Source organism: Anastrepha obliqua, chromosome 6 (genome assembly GCF_027943255.1).
Source record: "Anastrepha obliqua isolate idAnaObli1 chromosome 6, idAnaObli1_1.0, whole genome shotgun sequence".
NCBI lineage: Eukaryota > Metazoa > Arthropoda > Insecta > Diptera > Tephritidae > Anastrepha > Anastrepha obliqua.
In genome coordinates this window covers 44482545-44510335 of record NC_072897.1, presented here as the reverse complement: position 1 = coordinate 44510335, position 27791 = coordinate 44482545, and the positions used below count along the sequence as shown (strand labels likewise).

General features: G+C 33.6%; 2 non-coding genes and 1 pseudogene across 2 annotated transcripts; all 3 read left to right on the top strand.

Annotated features, from left to right (window-relative positions):
- Positions 1-19562: 19562 nt before the first annotated feature.
- On the top strand, positions 19563-19758 carry LOC129251121 (U2 spliceosomal RNA). Its single transcript, XR_008582925.1, has one exon. It is a non-coding gene; the product is annotated as a U2 spliceosomal RNA (small nuclear RNA).
- Positions 19759-19990: 232 nt separating this feature from the next.
- LOC129250898 (U2 spliceosomal RNA) lies at positions 19991-20186 on the top strand. Its single transcript, XR_008582838.1, has one exon. It is a non-coding gene; the product is annotated as a U2 spliceosomal RNA (small nuclear RNA).
- A 736-nt stretch (positions 20187-20922) lies between these two features.
- Positions 20923-21048, top strand: LOC129251024 (U2 spliceosomal RNA; annotated as a pseudogene).
- The last annotated feature ends 6743 nt before the right edge of the window (positions 21049-27791 follow it).

Below are 27791 nucleotides of genomic sequence, written 5' to 3'. Positions count from 1 at the left end.
GTCAATTTCTTTGTTGACCTCTAACAAGAGTCTTTCTTTCTTTGTGGCATATTCAAGCAGTGACCCAGCTTGATATCTAAATGTAAATTCATATTTGACCTGGGACCAACCTTTGTTTCCATATGTTTCACAAAAAATGTTCCTCCATTGTATCCAGTCTGAATTCACCGTTAATTTTATAATCATACTACTGTACCAATCTAAGCATTGCTTCTCCAATAAATGTTTCAAAATCTCAATCTTACTTTCATCCTGTTGAATGTCGAATCTTCCACATTCACTCTCAAAGTCACTAATCCATTGTTTAGCGTTCGATGTTTTAGTAGAGAACTTTTCCAATACAAATCTTTCAGCAAGTTTTCCCAGATTTTTGTTTTCTGTGACATTATCATAGCTAGTTTTGTTCAGATGCGTGCCATTCGTAACATCATTGAGATATTGGTCTCCAAACTGTAAATGTTCACCTTGATCTAAATATATTTCCCTTAATTTGGCATCTAATGGGATCCATACAGAGCGTGTTTGGTGTCTTTTTTTCAGTGAATTTCTTATTTTCGTATAAATGTCTAAAGACACTATGCCCGTGTGTCTATTAGCGGGTTTCAGTTCGTCTGGTACTTCATAAATATGGCCGTCTGGTGTTTCAATAGAGGTTATGTTGATCACGTTGGTTTTTCCGTCTGTAGACCCCAGTACAACAAATTTAAAGCAGAGTTTTTCCATCTTCATTTTTGATTTCCACTAGAAATGTTGTTTTATAAGACGATAATGTCTTATTTAGGGGGAATATTGTTCTTAAACAAATAAAACGTGTTGCTTTGTTCTGAAAACAAGTTTTTTTTATTTTAATATCTAAATTCACAAATCATCAATCACCTAGTTCACCTATTTTAAAATGTTAACTTACCCGAAAACAAGAAACGACATTTAAAGTTTATTATTCGAACTTTCCCTTTTTAGGTCTTTTCTTGCAGGTTAAATAATTTGTTAAAAATCGCAGACAAAAGCCAGAGTGAATATGTAATATAATATAATGTAACATAATGTGATATAATGTAATATAATGTAATATAATGTAATGTAATGTAATATAATAAGAAATATAATTTCTTTACATGTATGTACGAATATGCATTGTTTTGTTCAGAAAAGAAACATCTACGTGCATACATTGTCCCAACAAATGCATTCATGTGTGCATACATACATACACATATGTACGATATATCTAAACGCATACGGTTTAGATGCGTTTTTTTGCATATTTTAGAAATTTCTTTGCATACGTTTGTCTATTTGCTCTTAAAGTTTGTATATGTAGATATGCATATGAGTTGCGTCATGAAGCAGGTCAAGATTTCTTTCCGCTCATATAAATATGGATGGCGGATGCTATTATAATTTAAAAAATACAACATATTTTTGAATTCTAACCCTTGATGTAAATGAATGGTTTACGAAGTTAATTTTTTAATATCAATACAATTTAGTTAATTAGATATTTAAATTTTCACATTCATGCATGCATATACTTAGAAATAATTTATTCATCTCACAAGATATAATCCACTTGCGTATACAAAATGCCGACGGCAAATAAGCATGAAAGAAAAATGTACAAGTCTGCTGTTATTTTATTTTGCTTAACAACAGAGCGTGACATTATGCATTTCAATTCAAACGCTATATTTAATTCTGTTGATTACGCTCCGCTAGGTTAACTCTCGTATGTTAACTTTTCCAAAGTCGTGGTAAATAATAAAAATGTCTTAGCCGCGTTTTGTTAGCATTTGACATTTAACCTGCCATTCGGTCCTGAGCCTTCTCTATAAATTTACGTTCTCTGCATATACTTTGGCGCAATTTTCATAACCTAATATACACATGTTCTATGATTCGCGCGATTTTCATAAAAAAAAAAAAAAAACAAAAAGCACAAATCTAATATGTAAACATGCATACTAATCAAATGGACAGATAAATCGAACAAATCTATTATGTACGCAAGCTAAAGTAAACTACATTTTTTCACACTTGCGTGCCACACTCTCCCTCGCATTTCTGTCGGGTGTACCGTCACATAAAATTCAATTAAAATTGAATGTACCAGTGATGCTTATGCGAAATATAAATGCTCCTCTGCTATGTAATGGAACAAGACTTCGGATAACAAAATTGGGGCAAAATATACTTGGTGCTACTATTTGAACAGGTATGGGTAAGGGAAAAAGTGTCGCATTCCAATTATTCCCACTGACCTTCCATTCCAATTCAAAAGGGTCCAGTTTCCCGTCAAGCTTAGCTTTGCTGTTACCATAAACAAAGCACAAGGGCAGACATTGCAGGTAGCGGGAGTGCATTTAGAAAAGCCATGCTTCTCTCACGGTCAACTATATGTAGCATGTTCGCGAGTGTCTAATGCCCGGAATTTACACGTATTTGCAAAAGACGGAAAAACTTATAATATAGTCTACAAAAATATCCTAGATTAATACTCTCCATTATATCTTTTTGAATTATAAGAATTTAAAATTATTTATTTTTGTTACAGTGAAATATATTTTAACATTTGTTGTTGTAATTAAATAAAGCATATTTTAAGTTTTTGAAACTGATTGTATGTAGTAATTTTGAAATAAATCACATTGATTCAGTCCTATTGAAATGTAATGATTTTTGATATTTATTTAAGGGCTACAACGCGAGCGAAGCCGCGGGTAACAGCTAGTGTAATATAATAAGAAATATAATTTCCTTACATGTATGTACGAATATGCATTGTTTTGTTCAGAAAAAAAACATCTACGTGCAACTTTCTTTTCTTATAGCATCCAGTAATTGTGTTAAATATTTTATATGTTCTGAAAAATTCCTAGAATACACAAGTACATCGTCTATAAAATTAATTGCAAAATCTGTAAGTTTGTATTTTCTTAAGATGTTAGTAAGTATTCTTTGGAATATTGCAGGAGCAGTCTTCAAACCAAAAGGTAAACATGTCCACTGGTAATGTCCATCCTGCGTTACAAAGGCAGTCTTCTTTCTGTCTTCAATTCTTAGCGGGATTGCCCAGAACGCTGAATTAATGTCTAATGTTGTAAAGTATACTGAGCCTGTTGTCTTTGTCACCAATTCATTGATCAATGGGAATGGTTGAGCCTGCGGTACCACTATTTTATTGAGATCTCTAAAATCAATACATAATCATGACCTTTTGTTATCCTCTTTCTTAAAAGCTAAAGTTACTGGTGCTGCAAAAGGGCTATATGATTCTTCTATGAGATTTTTATCTAGTAATTTAGCTACCTGTTCTTCTATTTCCTTTTTATCCTCAATTGAGCATCTGTAAGGTCTCTTGCTACCATATCTATCCACAAGTAGGTCGATACGTGCTTCATATTCTTTGACGGTGCCAATGTCATATTTATCTCTTACAAAGATTGAACTATAACTGTCAATTAGGTTATGTATTTCTGTCTTCTGTTTAGTATTTAAATTACTCAGATTTATTTTGAATTCTTTACCTGCTATTTGCTCATTAAAATTCACTAAAATCATCGGTATATCCATTCATTAGGATTTTCTCTTCATTTATATTTTCTTTTATCTCAGTTTCATCTCTTTTCTGGGAAATTTTCAAATCTTTATCTTGAACTAATTTAAATTGCTTTATGATATCTAATCCAATCAGAAAATTATATTTAAAATCCTCTCCATCAACAATATAAACATTTGCTTTTTCCTCGATAGCAAATATTTTTATTTTTATAGTTGTCAAACCATTTGTCTTCTTTACACCATTAAATGTAATCAAATTAGCTTTATTTACTTTCATGTTCTTCTTTTATTCTTATCAATTTGGAATTAATTATGGAAATATTTGAACCTGAATCATATATTCCATATATTTGTAATAGTTCATTTAATATTAGTTTGACTCTAATTAATGGTGTTATTATTCGTTTTTTGACTCGTTGGTATTTAATTCAACATCAATCACAGAATTATTTATGGCTTTACTATAGTTTCTCTTTGGATTTTGTTCTTCCGTTTGCTTAAACCAGCACTTTCCTTCAGGATGATACCGAACACCTTTCTTCAAGTTCTCACAAATCTTGCATGGTTTTACTTGCATGCTTCTATCAGATAAGGCTTTTAAATCTGTAATGTGTTTTTTATTCTTAATAAAATTATTTTTCTTTGCTAAATATTCATGTTTTCCAATTTCACTGTAGAGGCTTGCAATTGACTTTAACGTTTCTTTATTAATTTTATCTATTATGTTATCAGGTAACCCCATAACAATAAGATTTATCATTGTTTGGGTGTCAATTTCTTTGTTGACCTCTAACAAGAGTCTTTCTTTCTTTGTGGCATATTCAAGCAGTGACCCAGCTTGATATCTAAATGTAAATTCATATTTGACCTGGGACCAACCTTTGTTTCCATATGTTTCACAAAAAATGTTCCTCCATTGTATCCAGTCTGAATTCACCGTTAATTTTATAATCATACTACTGTACCAATCTAAGCATTGCTTCTCCAATAAATGTTTCAAAATCTCAATCTTACTTTCATCCTGTTGAATGTCGAATCTTCCACATTCACTCTCAAAGTCACTAATCCATTGTTTAGCGTTCGATGTTTTAGTAGAGAACTTTTCCAATACAAATCTTTCAGCAAGTTTTCCCAGATTTTTGTTTTCTGTGACATTATCATAGCTAGTTTTGTTCAGATGCGTGCCATTCGTAACATCATTGAGATATTGGTCTCCAAACTGTAAATGTTCACCTTGATCTAAATATATTTCCCTTAATTTGGCATCTAATGGGATCCATACAGAGCGTGTTTGGTGTCTTTTTTTCAGTGAATTTCTTATTTTCGTATAAATGTCTAAAGACACTATGCCCGTGTGTCTATTAGCGGGTTTCAGTTCGTCTGGTACTTCATAAATATGGCCGTCTGGTGTTTCAATAGAGGTTATGTTGATCACGTTGGTTTTTCCGTCTGTAGACCCCAGTACAACAAATTTAAAGCAGAGTTTTTCCATCTTCATTTTTGATTTCCACTAGAAATGTCGTTTTATAAGACGATAATGTCTTATTTACGAGGAATATTGTTCTTAAACAAATAAAACGTGTTGCTTTGTTCTGAAAACAAGTTTTTTTTATTTTAATATCTAAATTCACAAATCATCAATCACCTAGTTCACCTATTTTAAAATGTTAACTTACCCGAAAACAAGAAACGACATTTAAAGTTTATTATTCGAACTTTCCCTTTTTAGGTCTTTTTTTGCAGGTTAAATAATTTGTTAAAAATCGCAGACAAAAGCCAGAGTGAATATGCAATATAATATAATGTAACATAATGTGATATAATGTAATATAATGTAATATAATGTAATATAATGTAATGTAATGTAATATAATAAGAAATATAATTTCTTTACATGTATGTACGAATATGCGTTGTTTTGTTCAGAAAAGAAACATCTACGTGCAACCTTCTTTTCTTATAGCATCCAGTAATTGTGTTAAATGTTTTATATGTTCTGAAAAATTCCTAGAATACACAAGTACATCGTCTATAAAATTAATTGCAAAATCTGTAAGTTTGTATTTTCTTAAGATGTTAGTAAGTATTCTTTGGAATATTGCAGGAGCAGTCTTCAAACCAAAAGGTAAACATGTCCACTGGTAATGTCCATCCTGCGTTACAAAGGCAGTCTTCTTTCTGTCTTCAATTCTTAGCGGGATTGCCCAGAACGCTGAATTAATGTCTAATGTTGTAAAGTATACTGAGCCTCTTGTCTTTGTCACCAAGTCATTGATCAATGGGAATGGTTGAGCCTGCGGTACCACTATTTTATTGAGATCTCTAAAATCAATACATAATCATGACCTTTTGTTATCCTCTTTCTTAAAAGCTAAAGTTACTGGTGCTGCAAAAGGGCTATATGATTCTTCTATCAGATTTTTATCTAGTAATTTAGCTACCTGTTCTTCTATTTCCTTTTTATCCTCAATTGAGCATCTGTAAGGTCTCTTGCTACCATATCTATCCACAAGTAGATCGATACGTGCTTCATATTCTTTGACGGTGCCAATGTCATATTTATCTCTTACAAAGATTGAACTATAACTGTCAATTAGGTTATGTATTTCTGTCTTCTGTTTAGTATTTAAATTACTCAGATTTATTTTGAATTCTTTACCTGCTATTTGCTCATTAAAATTCACTAAAATCATCGGTATATCCATTCATAAGGATTTTCTCTTCATTTATATTTTCTTTTATTTCAGTTTCATCTCTTTTCTGGGAAATTTTCAAATCTTTATCTTGAACTAATTTAAATTGCTTTATGATATCTAATCCAATCAGAAAATTATATTTAAAATCCTCTCCATCAACAATATAAACATTTGCTTTTTCCTCGATAGCAAATATTTTTATTTTTATAGTTGTCAAACCATTTGTCTTCTTTACACCATTAAATGTAATCAAATTAGCTTTATTTACTTTGCTTTCATGTTCTTCTTTTATTCTTATCAATTTGGAATTAATTATGGAAATATTTGAACCTGAATCATATATTCCATATATTTGTAATAGTTCATTTAATATTAGTTTGACTCTAATTAATGGTGTTATTATTCCTTTTTTGACTCGTTGGTATTTAATTCAACATCAATCACAGAATTATTTATGGCTTTACTATAGTTTCTCTTTGGATTTTGTTCTTCCGTTTGCTTAAACCAGCACTTTCCTTCAGGATGATACCGAACACCTTTCTTCAAGTTCTCACAAATCTTGCATGGTTTTACTTGCATGCTTCTATCAGATAAGGCTTTTAAATCTGTAATGTGTTTTTTATTCTTAATAAAATTATTTTTCTTTGCTAAATATTCATGTTTTCCAATTTCACTGTAGAGGCTTGCAATTGACTTTAACGTTTCTTTATTAATTTTATCTATTATGTTATCAGGTAACCCCATAACAATAAGATTTATCATTGTTTGGGTGTCAATTTCTTTGTTGACCTCTAACAAGAGTCTTTCTTTCTTTGTGGCATATTCAAGCAGTGACCCAGCTTGATATCTAAATGTAAATTCATATTTGACCTGGGACCAACCTTTGTTTCCATATGTTTCACAAAAAATGTTCCTCCATTGTATCCAGTCTGAATTCACCGTTAATTTTATAATCATACTACTGTACCAATCTAAGCATTGCTTCTCCAATAAATGTTTCAAAATCTCAATCTTACTTTCATCCTGTTGAATGTCGAATCTTCCACATTCACTCTCAAAGTCACTAATCCATTGTTTAGCGTTCGATGTTTTAGTAGAGAACTTTTCCAATACAAATCTTTCAGCAAGTTTTCCCAGATTTTTGTTTTCTGTGACATTATCATAGCTAGTTTTGTTCAGATGCGTGCCATTCGTAACATCATTGAGATATTGGTCTCCAAACTGTAAATGTTCACCTTGATCTAAATATATTTCCCTTAATTTGGCATCTAATGGGATCCATACAGAGCGTGTTTGGTGTCTTTTTTTCAGTGAATTTCTTATTTTCGTATAAATGTCTAAAGACACTATGCCCGTGTGTCTATTAGCGGGTTTCAGTTCGTCTGGTACTTCATAAATATGGCCGTCTGGTGTTTCAATAGAGGTTATGTTGATCACGTTGGTTTTTCCGTCTGTAGACCCCAGTACAACAAATTTAAAGCAGAGTTTTTCCATCTTCATTTTTGATTTCCACTAGAAATGTCGTTTTATAAGACGATAATGTCTTATTAAGGGGGAATATTGTTCTTAAACAAATAAAACGTGTTGCTTTGTTCTGAAAACAAGTTTTTTTTATTTTAATATCTAAATTCACAAATCATCAATCACCTAGTTCACCTATTTTAAAATGTTAACTTACCCGAAAACAAGAAACGACATTTAAAGTTTATTATTCGAACTTTCCCTTTTTAGGTCTTTTCTTGCAGGTTAAATAATTTGTTAAAAATCGCAGACAAAAGCCAGAGTGAATATGTAATATAATATAATGTAACATAATGTGATATAATGTAATATAATGTAATATAATGTAATATAATGTAATATAATGTAATGTAATGTAATATAATAAGAAATATAATTTCTTTACATGTATGTACGAATATGCATTGTTTTGTTCAGAAAAGAAACATCTACGTGCATACATTGTCCCAACAAATGCATTCATGTGTGCATACATACATACACATATGTACGATATATCTAAACGCATACGGTTTAGATGCGTTTTTTTGCATATGTTAGACATTTCTTTGCATACGTTTGTCTATTTGCTCTTAAAGTTTGTATATGTAGATATGCATATGAGTTGCGTCATGAAGCAGGTCAAGATTTCTTTCCGCTCATATAAATATGGATGGCGGATGCTATTATAATTTAAAAAGTACAACATATTTTTGAATTCTAACCCTTGATGTAAATGAATGGTTTACGAAGTTAATTTTTTAATATCAATACAATTTAGTTAATTAGATATTTAAATTTTCACATTCATGCATGCATATACTTAGAAATAATTTATTCATCTCACAAGATATAATCCACTTGCGTATACAAAATGCCGACGGCAAATAAGCATGAAAGAAAAATGTACAAGTCTGCTGTTATTTTATTTTGCTTAACAACAGAGCGTGACATTATGCATTTCAATTCAAACGCTATATTTAATTCTGTTGATTACGCTCCGCTAGGTTAACTCTCGTATGTTAACTTTTCCAAAGTCGTGGTAAATAATAAAAATGTCTTAGCCGCGTTTTGTTAGCATTTGACATTTAACCTGCCATTCGGTCCTGAGCCTTCTCTATAAATTTACGTTCTCTGCATATACTTTGGCGCAATTTTCATAACCTAATATACACATGTTCTATGATTCGCGCGATTTTCATAAAAAAAAAAAAACAAAAAGAACAAATCTAATATGTAAACATGCATACTAATCAAATGGACAGATAAATCGAACAAATCTATTATGTACGCAAGCTAAAGTAAACTACATTTTTTCACACTTGCGTGCCACACTCTCCCTCGCATTTCTGTCGGGTGTACCGTCACATAAAATTCAATTAAAATTGAATGTACCAGTGATGCTTTTGCGAAATATAAATGCTCCTCTGCTATGTAATGGAACAAGACTTCGGATAACAAAATTGGGGCAAAATATACTTGGTGCTACTATTTGAACAGGTATGGGTAAGGGAAAAAGTGTCGCATTCCAATTATTCCCACTGACCTTCCATTCCAATTCAAAAGGGTCCAGTTTCCCGTCAAGCTTAGCTTTGCTGTTACCATAAACAAAGCACAAGGGCAGACATTGCAGGTAGCGGGTGTGCATTTAGAAAAGCCATGCTTCTCTCACGGTCAACTATATGTAGCATGTTCGCGAGTGTCTAATGCCCGGAATTTACACGTATTTGCAAAAGACGGAAAAACTTATAATATAGTCTACAAAAATATCCTAGATTAATACTCTCCATTATATCTTTTTGAATTATAAGAATTTAAAATTATTTATTTTTGTTACAGTGAAATATATTTTAACATTTGTTGTTGTAATTAAATAAAGCATATTTTAAGTTTTTGAAACTGATTGTATGTAGTAATTTTGAAATAAATCACATTGATTCAGTCCTATTGAAATGTAATGATTTTTGATATTTATTTAAGGGCTACAACGCGAGCGAAGCCGCGGGTAACAGCTAGTGTAATATAATAAGAAATATAATTTCCTTACATGTATGTACGAATATGCATTGTTTTGTTCAGAAAAAAAACATCTACGTGCAACCTTCTTTTCTTATAGCATCCAGTAATTGTGTTAAATATTTTATATGTTCTGAAAAATTCCTAGAATACACAAGTACATCGTCTATAAAATTAATTGCAAAATCTGTAAGTTTGTATTTTCTTAAGATGTTAGTAAGTATTCTTTGGAATATTGCAGGAGCAGTCTTCAAACCAAAAGGTAAACATGTCCACTGGTAATGTCCATCCTGCGTTACAAAGGCAGTCTTCTTTCTGTCTTCAATTCTTAGCGGGATTGCCCAGAACGCTGAATTAATGTCTAATGTTGTAAAGTATACTGAGCCTGTTGTCTTTCTCACCAATTCATTGATCAATGGGAATGGTTGAGCCTGCGGTACCACTATTTTATTGAGATCTCTAAAATCAATACATAATCATGACCTTTTGTTATCCTCTTTCTTAAAAGCTAAAGTTACTGGTGCTGCAAAAGGGCTATATGATTCTTCTATGAGATTTTTATCTAGTAATTTAGCTACCTGTTCTTCTATTTCCTTTTTATCCTCAATTGAGCATCTGTAAGGTCTCTTGCTACCATATCTATCCACAAGTAGGTCGATACGTGCTTCATATTCTTTGACGGTGCCAATGTCATATTTATCTCTTACAAAGATTGAACTATAACTGTCAATTAGGTTATGTATTTCTGTCTTCTGTTTAGTATTTAAATTACTCAGATTTATTTTGAATTCTTTACCTGCTATTTGCTCATTAAAATTCACTAAAATCATCGGTATATCCATTCATTAGGATTTTCTCTTCATTTATATTTTCTTTTATCTCAGTTTCATCTCTTTTCTGGGAAATTTTCAAATCTTTATCTTGAACTAATTTAAATTGCTTTATGATATCTAATCCAATCAGAAAATTATATTTAAAATCCTCTCCATCAACAATATAAACATTTGCTTTTTCCTCGATAGCAAATATTTTTATTTTTATAGTTGTCAAACCTTTGTCTTCTTTACACCATTAAATGTAATCAAATTAGCTTTATTTACTTTCATGTTCTTCTTTTATTCTTATCAATTTGGAATTCATTATGGAAATATTTGAACCTGAATCATATATTCCATATATTTGTAATAGTTCATTTAATATTAGTTTGACTCTAATTAATGGTGTTATTATTCGTTTTTTGACTCGTTGGTATTTAATTCAACATCAATCACAGAATTATTTATGGCTTTACTATAGTTTCTCTTTGGATTTTGTTCTTCCGTTTGCTTAAACCAGCACTTTCCTTCAGGATGATACCGAACACCTTTCTTCAAGTTCTCACAAATCTTGCATGGTTTTACTTGCATGCTTCTATCAGATAAGGCTTTTAAATCTGTAATGTGTTTTTTATTCTTAATAAAATTATTTTTCTTTGCTAAATATTCATGTTTTCCAATTTCACTGTAGAGGCTTGCAATTGACTTTAACGTTTCTTTATTAATTTTATCTATTATGTTATCAGGTAACCCCATAACAATAAGATTTATCATTGTTTGGGTGTCAATTTCTTTGTTGACCTCTAACAAGAGTCTTTCTTTCTTTGTGGCATATTCAAGCAGTGACCCAGCTTGATATCTAAATGTAAATTCATATTTGACCTGGGACCAACCTTTGTTTCCATATGTTTCACAAAAAATGTTCCTCCATTGTATCCAGTCTGAATTCACCGTTAATTTTATAATCATACTACTGTACCAATCTAAGCATTGCTTCTCCAATAAATGTTTCAAAATCTCAATCTTACTTTCATCCTGTTGAATGTCGAATCTTCCACATTCACTCTCAAAGTCACTAATCCATTGTTTAGCGTTCGATGTTTTAGTAGAGAACTTTTCCAATACAAATCTTTCAGCAAGTTTTCCCAGATTTTTGTTTTCTGTGACATTATCATAGCTAGTTTTGTTCAGATGCGTGCCATTCGTAACATCATTGAGATATTGGTCTCCAAACTGTAAATGTTCACCTTGATCTAAATATATTTCCCTTAATTTGGCATCTAATGGGATCCATACAGAGCGTGTTTGGTGTCTTTTTTTCAGTGAATTTCTTATTTTCGTATAAATGTCTAAAGACACTATGCCCGTGTGTCTATTAGCGGGTTTCAGTTCGTCTGGTACTTCATAAATATGGCCGTCTGGTGTTTCAATAGAGGTTATGTTGATCACGTTAGTTTTTCCGTCTGTAGACCCCAGTACAACAAATTTAAAGCAGAGTTTTTCCATCTTCATTTTTGATTTCCACTAGAAATGTCGTTTTATAAGACGATAATGTCTTATTTACGAGGAATATTGTTCTTAAACAAATAAAACGTGTTGCTTTGTTCTGAAAACAAGTTTTTTTATTTTAATATCTAAATTCACAAATCATCAATCACCTAGTTCACCTATTTTAAAATGTTAACTTACCCGAAAACAAGAAACGACATTTAAAGTTTATTATTCGAACTTTCCCTTTTTAGGTCTTTTTTTGCAGGTTAAATAATTTGTTAAAAATCGCAGACAAAAGCCAGAGTGAATATGCAATATAATATAATGTAACATAATGTGATATAATGTAATATAATGTAATATAATGTAATATAATGTAATGTAATGTAATATAATAAAAAATATAATTTCTTTACATGTATGTACGAATATGCGTTGTTTTGTTCAGAAAAGAAACATCTACGTGCAACCTTCTTTTCTTATAGCATCCAGTAATTGTGTTAAATGTTTTATATGTTCTGAAAAATTCCTAGAATACACAAGTACATCGTCTATAAAATTAATTGCAAAATCTGTAAGTTTGTATTTTCTTAAGATGTTAGTAAGTATTCTTTGGAATATTGCAGGAGCAGTCTTCAAACCAAAAGGTAAACATGTCCACTGGTAATGTCCATCCTGCGTTACAAAGGCAGTCTTCTTTCTGTCTTCAATTCTTAGCGGGATTGCCCAGAACGCTGAATTAATGTCTAATGTTGTAAAGTATACTGAGCCTCTTGTCTTTGTCACCAAGTCATTGATCAATGGGAATGGTTGAGCCTGCGGTACCACTATTTTATTGAGATCTCTAAAATCAATACATAATCATGACCTTTTGTTATCCTCTTTCTTAAAAGCTAAAGTTACTGGTGCTGCAAAAGGGCTATATGATTCTTCTATCAGATTTTTATCTAGTAATTTAGCTACCTGTTCTTCTATTTCCTTTTTATCCTCAATTGAGCATCTGTAAGGTCTCTTGCTACCATATCTATCCACAAGTAGATCGATACGTGCTTCATATTCTTTGACGGTGCCAATGTCATATTTATCTCTTACAAAGATTGAACTATAACTGTCAATTAGGTTATGTATTTCTGTCTTCTGTTTAGTATTTAAATTACTCAGATTTATTTTGAATTCTTTACCTGCTATTTGCTCATTAAAATTCACTAAAATCATCGGTATATCCATTCATTAGGATTTTCTCTTCATTTATATTTTCTTTTATTTCAGTTTCATCTCTTTTCTGGGAAATTTTCAAATCTTTATCTTGAACTAATTTAAATTGCTTTATGATATCTAATCCAATCAGAAAATTATATTTAAAATCCTCTCCATCAACAATATAAACATTTGCTTTTTCCTCGATAGCAAATATTTTTATTTTTATAGTTGTCAAACCATTTGTCTTCTTTACACCATTAAATGTAATCAAATTAGCTTTATTTACTTTGCTTTCATGTTCTTCTTTTATTCTTATCAATTTGGAATTAATTATGGAAATATTTGAACCTGAATCATATATTCCATATATTTGTAATAGTTCATTTAATATTAGTTTGACTCTAATTAATGGTGTTATTATTCCTTTTTTGACTCGTTGGTATTTAATTCAACATCAATCACAGAATTATTTATGGCTTTACTATAGTTTCTCTTTGGATTTTGTTCTTCCGTTTGCTTAAACCAGCACTTTCCTTCAGGATGATACCGAACACCTTTCTTCAAGTTCTCACAAATCTTGCATGGCTTTACTTGCATGCTTCTATCAGATAAGGCTTTTAAATCTGTAATGTGTTTTTTATTCTTAATAAAATTATTTTTCTTTGCTAAATATTCATGTTTTCCAATTTCACTGTAGAGGCTTGCAATTGACTTTAACGTTTCTTTATTAATTTTATCTATTATGTTATCAGGTAACCCCATAACAATAAGATTTATCATTGTTTGGGTGTCAATTTCTTTGTTGACCTCTAACAAGAGTCTTTCTTTCTTTGTGGCATATTCAAGCAGTGACCCAGCTTGATATCTAAATGTAAATTCATATTTGACCTGGGACCAACCTTTGTTTCCATATGTTTCACAAAAAATGTTCCTCCATTGTATCCAGTCTGAATTCACCGTTAATTTTATAATCATACTACTGTACCAATCTAAGCATTGCTTCTCCAATAAATGTTTCAAAATCTCAATCTTACTTTCATCCTGTTGAATGTCGAATCTTCCACATTCACTCTCAAAGTCACTAATCCATTGTTTAGCGTTCGATGTTTTAGTAGAGAACTTTTCCAATACAAATCTTTCAGCAAGTTTTCCCAGATTTTTGTTTTCTGTGACATTATCATAGCTAGTTTTGTTCAGATGCGTGCCATTCGTAACATCATTGAGATATTGGTCTCCAAACTGTAAATGTTCACCTTGATCTAAATATATTTCCCTTAATTTGGCATCTAATGGGATCCATACAGAGCGTGTTTGGTGTCTTTTTTTCAGTGAATTTCTTATTTTCGTATAAATGTCTAAAGACACTATGCCCGTGTGTCTATTAGCGGGTTTCAGTTCGTCTGGTACTTCATAAATATGGCCGTCTGGTGTTTCAATAGAGGTTATGTTGATCACGTTGGTTTTTCCGTCTGTAGACCCCAGTACAACAAATTTAAAGCAGAGTTTTTCCATCTTCATTTTTGATTTCCACTAGAAATGTCGTTTTATAAGACGATAATGTCTTATTTAGGGGGAATATTGTTCTTAAACAAATAAAACGTGTTGCTTTGTTCTGAAAACAAGTTTTTTTTATTTTAATATCTAAATTCACAAATCAGCAATCACCTAGTTCACCTATTTTAAAATGTTAACTTACCCGAAAACAAGAAACGACATTTAAAGTTTATTATTCGAACTTTCCCTTTTTAGGTCTTTTCTTGCAGGTTAAATAATTTGTTAAAAATCGCAGACAAAAGCCAGAGTGAATATATAATATAATATAATGTAACATAATGTGATATAATGTAATATAATGTAATATAATGTAATATAATGTAATGTAATGTAATATAATAAGAAATATAATTTCTTTACATGTATGTACGAATATGCATTGTTTTGTTCAGAAAAGAAACATCTACGTGCATACATTGTCCCAACAAATGCATTCATGTGTGCATACATACATACACATATGTACGATATATCTAAACGCATACGGTTTAGATGCGTTTTTTTGCATATGTTAGACATTTCTTTGCATACGTTTGTCTATTTGCTCTTAAAGTTTGTATATGTAGATATGCATATGAGTTGCGTCATGAAGCAGGTCAAGATTTCTTTCCGCTCATATAAATATGGATGGCGGATGCTATTATAATTTAAAAAGTACAACATATTTTTGAATTCTAACCCTTGATGTAAATGAATGGTTTACGAAGTTAATTTTTTAATATCAATACAATTTAGTTAATTAGATATTTAAATTTTCACATTCATGCATGCATATACTTAGAAATAATTTATTCATCTCACAAGATATAATCCACTTGCGTATACAAAATGCCGACGGCAAATAAGCATGAAAGAAAAATGTACAAGTCTGCTGTTATTTTATTTTGCTTAACAACAGAGCGTGACATTATGCATTTCAATTCAAACGCTATATTTAATTCTGTTGATTACGCTCCGCTAGGTTAACTCTCGTATGTTAACTTTTCCAAAGTCGTAGTAAATAATAAAAATGTCTTAGCCGCGTTTTGTTAGCATTTGACATTTAACCTGCCATTCGGTCCTGAGCCTTCTCTATAAATTTACGTTCTCTGCATATACTTTGGCGCAATTTTCATAACCTAATATACACATGTTCTATGATTCGCGCGATTTTCATAAAAAAAAAAAACAAAAAGAACAAATCTAATATGTAAACATGCATACTAATCAAATGGACAGATAAATCGAACAAATCTATTATGTACGCAAGCTAAAGTAAACTACATTTTTTCACACTTGCGTGCCACACTCTCCCTCGCATTTCTGTCGGGTGTACCGTCACATAAAATTCAATTAAAATTGAATGTACCAGTGATGCTTATGCGAAATATAAATGCTCCTCTGCTATGTAATGGAACAAGACTTCGGATAACAAAATTGGGGCAAAATATACTTGGTGCTACTATTTGAACAGGTATGGGTAAGGGAAAAAGTGTCGCATTCCAATTATTCCCACTGACCTTCCATTCCAATTCAAAAGGGTCCAGTTTCCCGTCAAGCTTAGCTTTGCTGTTACCATAAACAAAGCACAAGGGCAGACATTGCAGGTAGCGGGAGTGCATTTAGAAAAGCCATGCTTCTCTCACGGTCAACTATATGTAGCATGTTCGCGAGTGTCTAATGCCCGGAATTTACACGTATTTGCAAAAGACGGAAAAACTTATAATATAGTCTACAAAAATATCCTAGATTAATACTCTCCATTATATCTTTTTGAATTATAAGAATTTAAAATTATTTATTTTTGTTACAGTGAAATATATTTTAACATTTGTTGTTGTAATTAAATAAAGCATATTTTAAGTTTTTGAAACTGATTGTATGTAGTAATTTTGAAATAAATCACATTGATTCAGTCCTATTGAAATGTAATGATTTTTGATATTTATTTAAGGGCTACAACGCGAGCGAAGCCGCGGGTAACAGCTAGTGTAATATAATAAGAAATATAATTTCCTTACATGTATGTACGAATATGCATTGTTTTGTTCAGAAAAAAAACATCTACGTGCAACCTTCTTTTCTTATAGCATCCAGTAATTGTGTTAAATATTTTATATGTTCTGAAAAATTCCTAGAATACACAAGTACATCGTCTATAAAATTAATTGCAAAATCTGTAAGTTTGTATTTTCTTAAGATGTTAGTAAGTATTCTTTGGAATATTGCAGGAGCAGTCTTCAAACCAAAAGGTAAACATGTCCACTGGTAATGTCCATCCTGCGTTACAAAGGCAGTCTTCTTTCTGTCTTCAATTCTTAGCGGGATTGCCCAGAACGCTGAATTAATGTCTAATGTTGTAAAGTATACTGAGCCTGTTGTCTTTGTCACCAATTCATTGATCAATGGGAATGGTTGAGCCTGCGGTACCACTATTTTATTGAGATCTCTAAAATCAATACATAATCATGACCTTTTGTTATCCTCTTTCTTAAAAGCTAAAGTCACTGGTGCTGCAAAAGGGCTATATGATTCTTCTATGAGATTTTTATCTAGTAATTTAGCTACCTGTTCTTCTATTTCCTTTTTATCCTCAATTGAGCATCTGTAAGGTCTCTTGCTACCATATCTATCCACAAGTAGGTCGATACGTGCTTCATATTCTTTGACGGTGCCAATGTCATATTTATCTCTTACAAAGATTGAACTATAACTGTCAATTAGGTTATGTATTTCTGTCTTCTGTTTAGTATTTAAATTACTCAGATTTATTTTGAATTCTTTACCTGCTATTTGCTCATTAAAATTCACTAAAATCATCGGTATATCCATTCATTAGGATTTTCTCTTCATTTATATTTTCTTTTATCTCAGTTTCATCTCTTTTCTGGAAAATTTTCAAATCTTTATCTTGAACTAATTTAAATTGCTTTATGATATCTAATCCAATCAGAAAATTATATTTAAAATCCTCTCCATCAACAATATAAACATTTGCTTTTTCCTCGATAGCAAATATTTTTATTTTTATAGTTGTCAAACCATTTGTCTTCTTTACACCATTAAATGTAATCAAATTAGCTTTATTTACTTTGCTTTCATGTTCTTCTTTTATTCTTATCAATTTGGAATTAATTATGGAAATATTTGAACCTGAATCATATATTCCATATATTTGTAATAGTTCATTTAATATTAGTTTGACTCTAATTAATGGTGTTATTATTCGTTTTTTGACTCGTTGGTATTTAATTCAACATCAATCACAGAATTATTTATGGCTTTACTATAGTTTCTCTTTGGATTTTGTTCTTCCGTTTGCTTAAACCAGCACTTTCCTTCAGGATGATACCGAACACCTTTCTTCAAGTTCTCACAAATCTTGCATGGTTTTACTTGCATGCTTCTATCAGATAAGGCTTTTAAATCTGTAATGTGTTTTTTATTCTTAATAAAATTATTTTTCTTTGCTAAATATTCATGTTTTCCAATTTCACTGTAGAGGCTTGCAATTGACTTTAACGTTTCTTTATTAATTTTATCTATTATGTTATCAGGTAACCCCATAACAATAAGATTTATCATTGTTTGGGTGTCAATTTCTTTGTTGACCTCTAACAAGAGTCTTTCTTTCTTTGTGGCATATTCAAGCAGTGACCCAGCTTGATATCTAAATGTAAATTCATATTTGACCTGGGACCAACCTTTGTTTCCATATGATTCACAAAAAATGTTCCTCCATTGTATCCAGTCTGAATTCACCGTTAATTTTATAATCATACTACTGTACCAATCTAAGCATTGCTTCTCCAATAAATGTTTCAAAATCTCAATCTTACTTTCATCCTGTTGAATGTCGAATCTTCCACATTCACTCTCAAAGTCACTAATCCATTGTTTAGCGTTCGATGTTTTAGTAGAGAACTTTTCCAATACAAATCTTTCAGCAAGTTTTCCCAGATTTTTGTTTTCTGTGACATTATCATAGCTAGTTTTGTTCAGATGCGTGCCATTCGTAACATCATTGAGATATTGGTCTCCAAACTGTAAATGTTCACCTTGATCTAAATATATTTCCCTTAATTTGGCATCTAATGGGATCCATACAGAGCGTGTTTGGTGTCTTTTTTTCAGTGAATTTCTTATTTTCGTATAAATGTCTAAAGACACTATGCCCGTGTGTCTATTAGCGGGTTTCAGTTCGTCTGGTACTTCATAAATATGGCTGTCTGGTGTTTCAATAGAGGTTATGTTGATCACGTTAGTTTTTCCGTCTGTAGACCCCAGTACAACAAATTTAAAGCAGAGTTTTTCCATCTTCATTTTTGATTTCCACTAGAAATGTCGTTTTATAAGACGATAATGTCTTATTTACGAGGAATATTGTTCTTAAACAAATAAAACGTGTTGCTTTGTTCTGAAAACAAGTTTTTGAAGTGAAAACTTCTTTAGAATCGTTGGGAGTGATTTGAGGAAAAGTGAAACGAAAAAGCGACCCTCTTGGCTACGAAGCGTTATATTATATGTTAATATAAACGTAGCGACGAACTAAATAAAAATAACTTTTATTTTTTCTTGTGATTCGAACCAAGGATTTTGGATCGGAAGCTCACATTGCTAGTCGCTCGGCTACCGCGCCATGCTGTCGTCGCTGGCCTAAAAGTTATTTAGTTACGAAGCGTTATATTATATGTTGATATAAATATTATATGTTGATATAAATAATTTTTGTGAGCGTGTAATTCTCAAAAGGTTTATTAGAAAATCTATTGACTAGGTAGTGTGGTATCTGTTCTTATCAGCTTAACATCTGATAGATCCTCCATCGGAGGACAACAAATGTTAAACGGATTTTTGGAAATGGGCGGAGTGTTTTAGGGACTTGCTCTCCACCTCTGCCACGGGTTGGCCCGGTATTGCAGTACCGCCGGGATTTCGGCCTTGAATAAATACAAAAAGAAATATACTAATACATTTAGCTTTGGTGGGAAGAGGCATAAATTTTTATATGAATACAAGTAGACGAAAATGGATTTTTTTTTTTTTTGAAATTTGCATTGTAGGACATTTCTGATTATTTATTGAAAACAGTTTTTTGGTTTAGATACTGAAAGTCAGTTTAAGTGAATCGGTATAAATATTTCGTACATTAATTTTTGTGAGCGTGTAATTCTCAAAAGGTTTATTAGAAAATCTATTGACTAGGTAGTGTGGTATCTGTTTTTATCAGCTTAACATCTGATAGATCCTCCATCGGAGGACAACAAATGTTAAACTAATTTTTGGAAATGGGCGGAGTGTTTTAGGGGCTTGCTCTCCACCTCTGCCACGGGTTGGCGCGGTATTGCAGTACCGCTGGGATTTCGGCCTTGAATAAATACAAGAAGAAATATATTAATACATTTAGCTTTGGTGGCAAGAGACATAAATTTTTATATGAATACAAGTAGACGAAAATGGATTTTTTTTTTTTTAATTTGCATTGCAGGACATTTCTGATTATTTATTGAAAACAGTTTTTTTTTATTAAAATTGATTATAGAAGAAAATTGAATTTTTTCCAAAGTGAATTCATACACTAAGCTAAGTAAAACGTTTCGTAATTCAATTTTATGTTGACATCCAAATGTACACGGCGGAAGAAAAAAAAAAAACAAATCAGCTGTGTTATTGCTACCACCTCCAAAAGATTCGCCTTGATTTTTCATATAAAAATTATAAATATCATCACTTGTGACAACTGTACCCAGTCGGTCGACAGTGTGTGAATCATCTTTAAATTCTGCAAGAATACCCTAACCTGCGCAGCGCACAGTAAAATCGACACAAAGCTGAGCGCAGAGCACAATCGTACAAACACACTAACGTACATACATACATATATACGCTCGAATACATTTTCTTACTGTGCTCAGCCAAGGCTGGTAGTCATGCACTGTGGCGATATGAACGCACAAATGCACATACACAGGCACGAACATGAAATCAAACAGCTCGGCGTGTTTAAGTGAATCGACATAAATATTTCGTACATTAATTTTTGTGAGCGTGTAATTCTCAAAAGGTTTATTAGAAAATGTAATGACAAGGTAGTTTGTTGGTTGTGTATGGTTATCGCTTCTCGGCCTTATGGCTAAGATCAAAGTGATCAAATGGGCGGAGAGTTTTAGGAGCTTGCTCCACCTCTGCCACGGGTTGGCCCGGTATTGCAGTACCGCCGGGATTTCGGCCTTGAATAAATACAAGAAGAAATATACAAATACATTTAGCTTTGGTGGGAAGAGACATAAATTTTTATATGAATACAAGTAGACGAAAATGGAAGAAATTTGTAAGTCTGTTTCTTCGGTCCGTTTGGGTATTTTTTTTGACAACATCGAAACCAAAGCATTTGTATCATATTTTATCTATCATAAGCCACTCGTACATTTGTTGAAATTGAAAACATTGAGGATGAATAATGATAAAATGAAGAAAATAAAATATGAACTTTATAGCAATATTATAATGAACCTATAATTATCCCGCTCCTAATGCTGCTTTCGTCTTATTCTCTCTCAGTTTGTTTTACGGAAGGTTTCACTTCTAACGAGTCTAACCGTTAGACTGGTATTTTTTTTTTTTTATTTTAATATCTAAATTCGCAAATCATCAATCACCTAGTTCACCTATTTTAAAATGTTAACTTACCCGAAAACAAGAAACGACATTTAAAGTTTATTATTCGAACTTTCCCTTTTTAGGTCTTTTTTTGCAGGTTAAATAATTTGTTAAAAATCGCAGACAAAAGCCAGAGTGAATATGCAATATAATATAATGTAACATAATGTGATATAATGTAATATAATGTAATATAATGTAATATAATGTAATGTAATGTAATATAATAAGAAATATAATTTCTTTACATGTATGTACGAATATGCGTTGTTTTGTTCAGAAAAGAAACATCTACGTGCAACCTTCTTTTCTTATAGCATCCAGTAATTGTGTTAAATGTTTTATATGTTCTGAAAAATTCCTAGAATACACAAGTACATCGTCTATAAAATTAATTGCAAAATCTGTAAGTTTGTATTTTCTTAAGATGTTAGTAAGTATTCTTTGGAATATTGCAGGAGCAGTCTTCAAACCAAAAGGTAAACATGTCCACTGGTAATGTCCATCCTGCGTTACAAAGGCAGTCTTCTTTCTGTCTTCAATTCTTAGCGGGATTGCCCAGAACGCTGAATTAATGTCTAATGTTGTAAAGTATACTGAGCCTCTTGTCTTTGTCACCAAGTCATTGATCAATGGGAATGGTTGAGCCTGCGGTACCACTATTTTATTGAGATCTCTAAAATCAATACATAATCATGACCTTTTGTTATCCTCTTTCTTAAAAGCTAAAGTTACTGGTGCTGCAAAAGGGCTATATGATTCTTCTATCAGATTTTTATCTAGTAATTTAGCTACCTGTTCTTCTATTTCCTTTTTATCCTCAATTGAGCATCTGTAAGGTCTCTTGCTACCATATCTATCCACAAGTAGATCGATACGTGCTTCATATTCTTTGACGGTGCCAATGTCATATTTATCTCTTACAAAGATTGAACTATAACTGTCAATTAGGTTATGTATTTCTGTCTTCTGTTTAGTATTTAAATTACTCAGATTTATTTTGAATTCTTTACCTGCTATTTGCTCATTAAAATTCACTAAAATCATCGGTATATCCATTCATTAGGATTTTCTCTTCATTTATATTTTCTTTTATTTCAGTTTCATCTCTTTTCTGGGAAATTTTCAAATCTTTATCTTGAACTAATTTAAATTGCTTTATGATATCTAATCCAATCAGAAAATTATATTTAAAATCCTCTCCATCAACAATATAAACATTTGCTTTTTCCTCGATAGCAAATATTTTTATTTTTATAGTTGTCAAACCATTTGTCTTCTTTACACCATTAAATGTAATCAAATTAGCTTTATTTACTTTGCTTTCATGTTCTTCTTTTATTCTTATCAATTTGGAATTAATTATGGAAATATTTGAACCTGAATCATATATTCCATATATTTGTAATAGTTCATTTAATATTAGTTTGACTCTAATTAATGGTGTTATTATTCCTTTTTTGACTCGTTCTAAATATATTTCCCTTAATTTGGCATCTAATGGGATCCATACAGAGCGTGTTTGGTGTCTTTTTTTCAGTGAATTTCTTATTTTCGTATAAATGTCTAAAGACACTATGCCCGTGTGTCTATTAGCGGGTTTCAGTTCGTCTGGTACTTCATAAATATGGCCGTCTGGTGTTTCAATAGAGGTTATGTTGATCACGTTGGTTTTTCCGTCTGTAGACCCCAGTACAACAAATTTAAGGCAGAGTTTTTCCATCTTGCTTTCGATGCCAGGAATTCGGGCACACCAAGTCCTATTGTACAAAAAGCTACAAATGCGTGAAATGCTCTCTAGATCATCCTACTAATGACTGCCCTAAAAGCAAAGAGTTACCCGCGAAATGTGCTAATTGTTTTGAAGCTCATGCTGCTAGTTGCAAAGGCTGCAGAGTGTATCAAGAACTGGTAGCACGTAATGATAGACCGATACGTAATAATGCACAGCATGTAAGTACAAACTTTATTCAACCAACTAAGCCTAACAACATAAACCAACATGAGAGCCAGCCCACATACGCTCAAGCGCTTCAAGGCAACCATGGGACAAGGCACGATAATCCACTTGAAAGAATTGAGGCCTTGCTTGCCAAACAATTCGAATTAACCAACAATCTTCTAAATATGATAACTCTTTTAATTAGCCAACTATGCAAATAGATTTACGTATTGCAATATGGAATGCCAATGGTCTTTCCAACCATAAAGATGAAATACAAGTATTTTTGAAATCGAACAATATTGATATTATATTAATATCGGAAACACATTTCACTAACAGATCTTTTTTTAAAATTCACGGTTATGATCTGATTAGCGCAAATCACCCAGATAACAAAGCTCATGGAGGATCAGCAATAATAATAAAAAGCAGTATTAGGTACAGGGTAATGGACAGTGTTGACAGCAACGCTATACAAGCCGCTTGCACCCAGGTGAAGGGTTTGCACTTTGATTTAAGTTTATCAGCCGTGTATTTACCACCAAGATTTTCTATAAATCCCAGGTTGGTAGGTAGGTAGGTAAGATGGCGTTTTGATACCATAAAGTGGACCACTACCTGTGAAAGGATTAAGGTAGGAGATAAGCCCGTCTACAGCCATCCAGTGCTGTTGATGTAGCGGAGGAGAGAAAAGGGATCTAGGCTGGAGAATTTCATCAAGTCATCCCCAAAGGAGACGCTGAGGAATCTCAAGCGCCTAGCCGCCAAGGCCGGACATCTGCAGAGAAAGTGTTCCACAGTCTCTTTCTCTGCAGGATCCCCACAGCTTCTGCAATGGGGGTTGTACGGAATTCCAAGCTTCTCCGCGTGAGTGCCGATCACCCAGTGGCCAGTGATCACCGCAATGAGTTTGGAAATTGAATGGCGGGGAGTTCCCATCACCTTAAGCGTTCTGTTTATGTCATATTGAGGCCATAGTGCTTTTGAAATGGCACACGATGAGACAGACCTCCATCTGTCTTGCGCCTTTCTTAGAAAGAAGTTGTGTAGTTTCCCTTTAACGACGGCCAAGGGGATGCCGATGTCTGACAAGAGGGCAGCTGGATTTGGTTCTGCCGCCCCCTTCCTGGCAAGCTCATCGGCAATTTCATTTCCCTCTATATTCCTGTGCCCAGGAACCCAGATGAGGGAAATGTTTCCTGCACGTTCGAGGCGTTTAAGTTCCTCCTTGCAGGAGTTCACGAGAATAGAGCTGCAATTCGGCGACGACAGTGCCTTGATTGCAGCTTGGCTATCGGAAAAAATTTTAATGTCTCCCTCCCAGCAGCGATCCCGAAGCATTTTGCATGCCTGCAGGATCGCGAAGACCTCTGCTTGAAAGACGCTGCTTGTCTCCGGCAGTTTATAGGAGACCGAAATGCTGGCTGATTTGGAGTAGACCCCCGCTCCCACTCCAGATTCCATTTTGGATCCGTCAGTGAAAACAGAGGCATCTATATCCGCAACAACTCTCCCCTCTTTCCAATCTTGCCTGCTCGGAAAGATAGCCCTAGCACAACCCTCAAAGCACAGTTTGCGGATGGAGAGGTCGGTGCGAATATCAGAGAAGGAAGGGGAGATCTGCTTCAAAATGCTGCTATGCCCTACCGGGAGTTGTCTCCAAAGGCCAAACTCCTTTAGTCTAATAGCACTCTGAGCAGCAATGGACTTAACCTGCAGATCCACAGGAATTAAGTGGAGAATAACGTTGAGCGCAGCGGTGGGACATGTCCTACAGGCACCAGTGATGCCTACACATGCAGTTCTCTGCACTCTCTCTAATTTAGTGAAGTTGTAGCCCTTCTGAAGAGCTACCCACCAAACTAGGCAACCGTATGTCAAAATTGGCAGAACCACTAAGTTGTACATCCAGAGTACGACACGTGGCTTGAGGCCCCATTTTTTGCCGAACATAGATTTACAGGCGTAGAAGGCTATATTAGCCTTCTTAACTCGATTTTCTATGTGCGGCTTCCAGTGGAGCTTGGGGTCAAGTATTACACCAAGATACTTGGCTTCCGATGAAAGTGTAAGACACTGGTTGTTAAGTCTAGGAAGCTTAAAGGGTGGAGGCTTGTATTTTCTGGTGAATAGCATCAACTCTGTTTTGTCAGAGTTGACTCTGAGACCGCAACTGGCGGCCCATCTGCTGAGTGTAGCCAGTGCTCCTTCCAGAATTTCAGCCATTACTGATGGGAAGGGACCTGAGACCATCAGGACCCCCCCCCCCCCCCCCCCCCTGTTTAAGCGAGTTAAGGCTTCATCTACAGCTACTAGCCAAAGGAGAGGCGAGAGGACGCCGCCCTGCGGTGTGCCCCTATGTACGAATCTGGTGATTCTTGCCCCTCCTGCCACCGCATTAATTTCCCTACTACCAAGCAGGGACGAGATCCAGCGGTAGATAGGTCTTTCCACCCCTAGCCTGTTTAGAGCCGTGACAATTGACTCCGCCGTAATATTATTAAAGGCGCCCTCTATGTCTATAAAGGCCGCCAAAGTGAATTGTTTCCCCTCCAGAGATTTCTCTACAGTCCCTACTACCTCATGTAGGGCTGACTCGGTGGATTTCCCTTTCAGGTAAGCGTGTTGGGCTGGAGAAAGTCTGGTTTCACAGTGCTCTCGGATGTGACAGCGGATCACTCTTTCAAACACCTTGAGAATAAAGGAGGTAAGACTTATAGGTCTGAAGTCCTTGGCCAGGACGTGGCCCCTCCTTCCTGCCTTAGGAATGAAGACCACTTTGGTTTTCTTCCAGCTAGCAGGAACGTGGTTCAGCGAGATACACGCCGAGAAGATCTTTTGAAGAACGGGAACCACCACGGTCTTAGTCTTCTGAAGCATTACTGGCATGATACCATCGATGCCTGGAGATTTGAAAGGGGAAAAACTCTCGATTGCCCAGTTTATTCTGTTGATGGACAAGACCGGTGTCAGGGACATCACAGGTAACCCCTCCTGCCGGTTCGCGTCTTCGTTACAGACCGGATCAATAGAGCTCCGTGTCAGTAAAATGGAATTTTCCTTACAAGGTTATTACGTCGAAGACAGATATTACTGCGTACAAAAACTGGCTTGAAAATAAAATTGATATAAATATGCCCCTAAAAACTGGCACAGAGATAGACTTAGCTGTCGAAAAGTTGACCAACAACATACACGGAGCTGGATTTTTGTTTGCGCCACCTCCAAAAGAAAGGGCAAGAAGTAGCGAATTTATATCTTTAGAAATCAGACGACTAATCAAACATAAGCGAGCTCTGAGGAAAAAATGGCAAACAAGTCAAAATCCTTTGGACAAAACAATGTTCAATAAGACAAGAAACGATCTTAAGAAACGAATGGCTGAATTAAGAAATGAATCAACAGTTGATTTTCTAAAAAATCTTGATCCCTTTACAAATGATTATGAATACACCCTATGGAGAGCTACGCGATATCTAAAGCGTCCTACTAGAAGAAATGTCGCTATTAAAGACAGCAATGGAGTTTGGTGCAGGTCAAATGAAGAAAAAGTGGAGGCATTTGCGCAACACCTTTCCACAGTGTTCCAACCTAATCCTGTTGGTGATGGAATACAAGACGAAGAAATTTTTAATTTCTTAGATGTGCCATGCCAAATGAGTTTCCCAATAAGCCATATTAGCACAACAGGAGTAGAGATAGCGATTAAAAACATCAATAACAAAAAATCACCAGGATATGACAAAATAGATGGAAAAACTTTAAAAAATCTGCCCCAGATGTGTCTTCAACTATTAACGAATATATACAACGCTATGCTGAGACTTGACCATTACCCAACGCAGTGGAAATGTGCGGAAGTTATTATGATAAATAAGCCCAATAAACCTGAAAACATTATGTCTTCATACAGACCGATATGTTTGCTGGTAATATTCTCTAAAGTATTTGAAAGAATACTTCTAAGAAGCATGCTGCCAGTGCTGGACAAGCATAACATAATACCGGAAAACCAGTTTGGGTTTAGAAGAGGTCATGGAACAGTAGAGCAATGCCACCGGGTCATCAATCATATTACAGAGGCACTGGAAAGTAAAAAATATTATACAACAGTTTTTCTTGACATACAACAGGCATTTGATCGAGTTTGGCACCCGGGAATTTTATAATATATAAAATTAAGAAAATACTTCCCGTTCCATACTACTTATTACTGAAATCATATTTAACTAACCGAAAGTATTATGTTGTAAATCAAGGCGTAACATCTAATATATACTCTATAAATGCTGGTGTGCCGCAAGGCAGTGTGCTAGGTCCGGTTCTGTATACAATATTCACTGCCGATTTGCCAGTGTTGGCAGATGTAAGCATTGC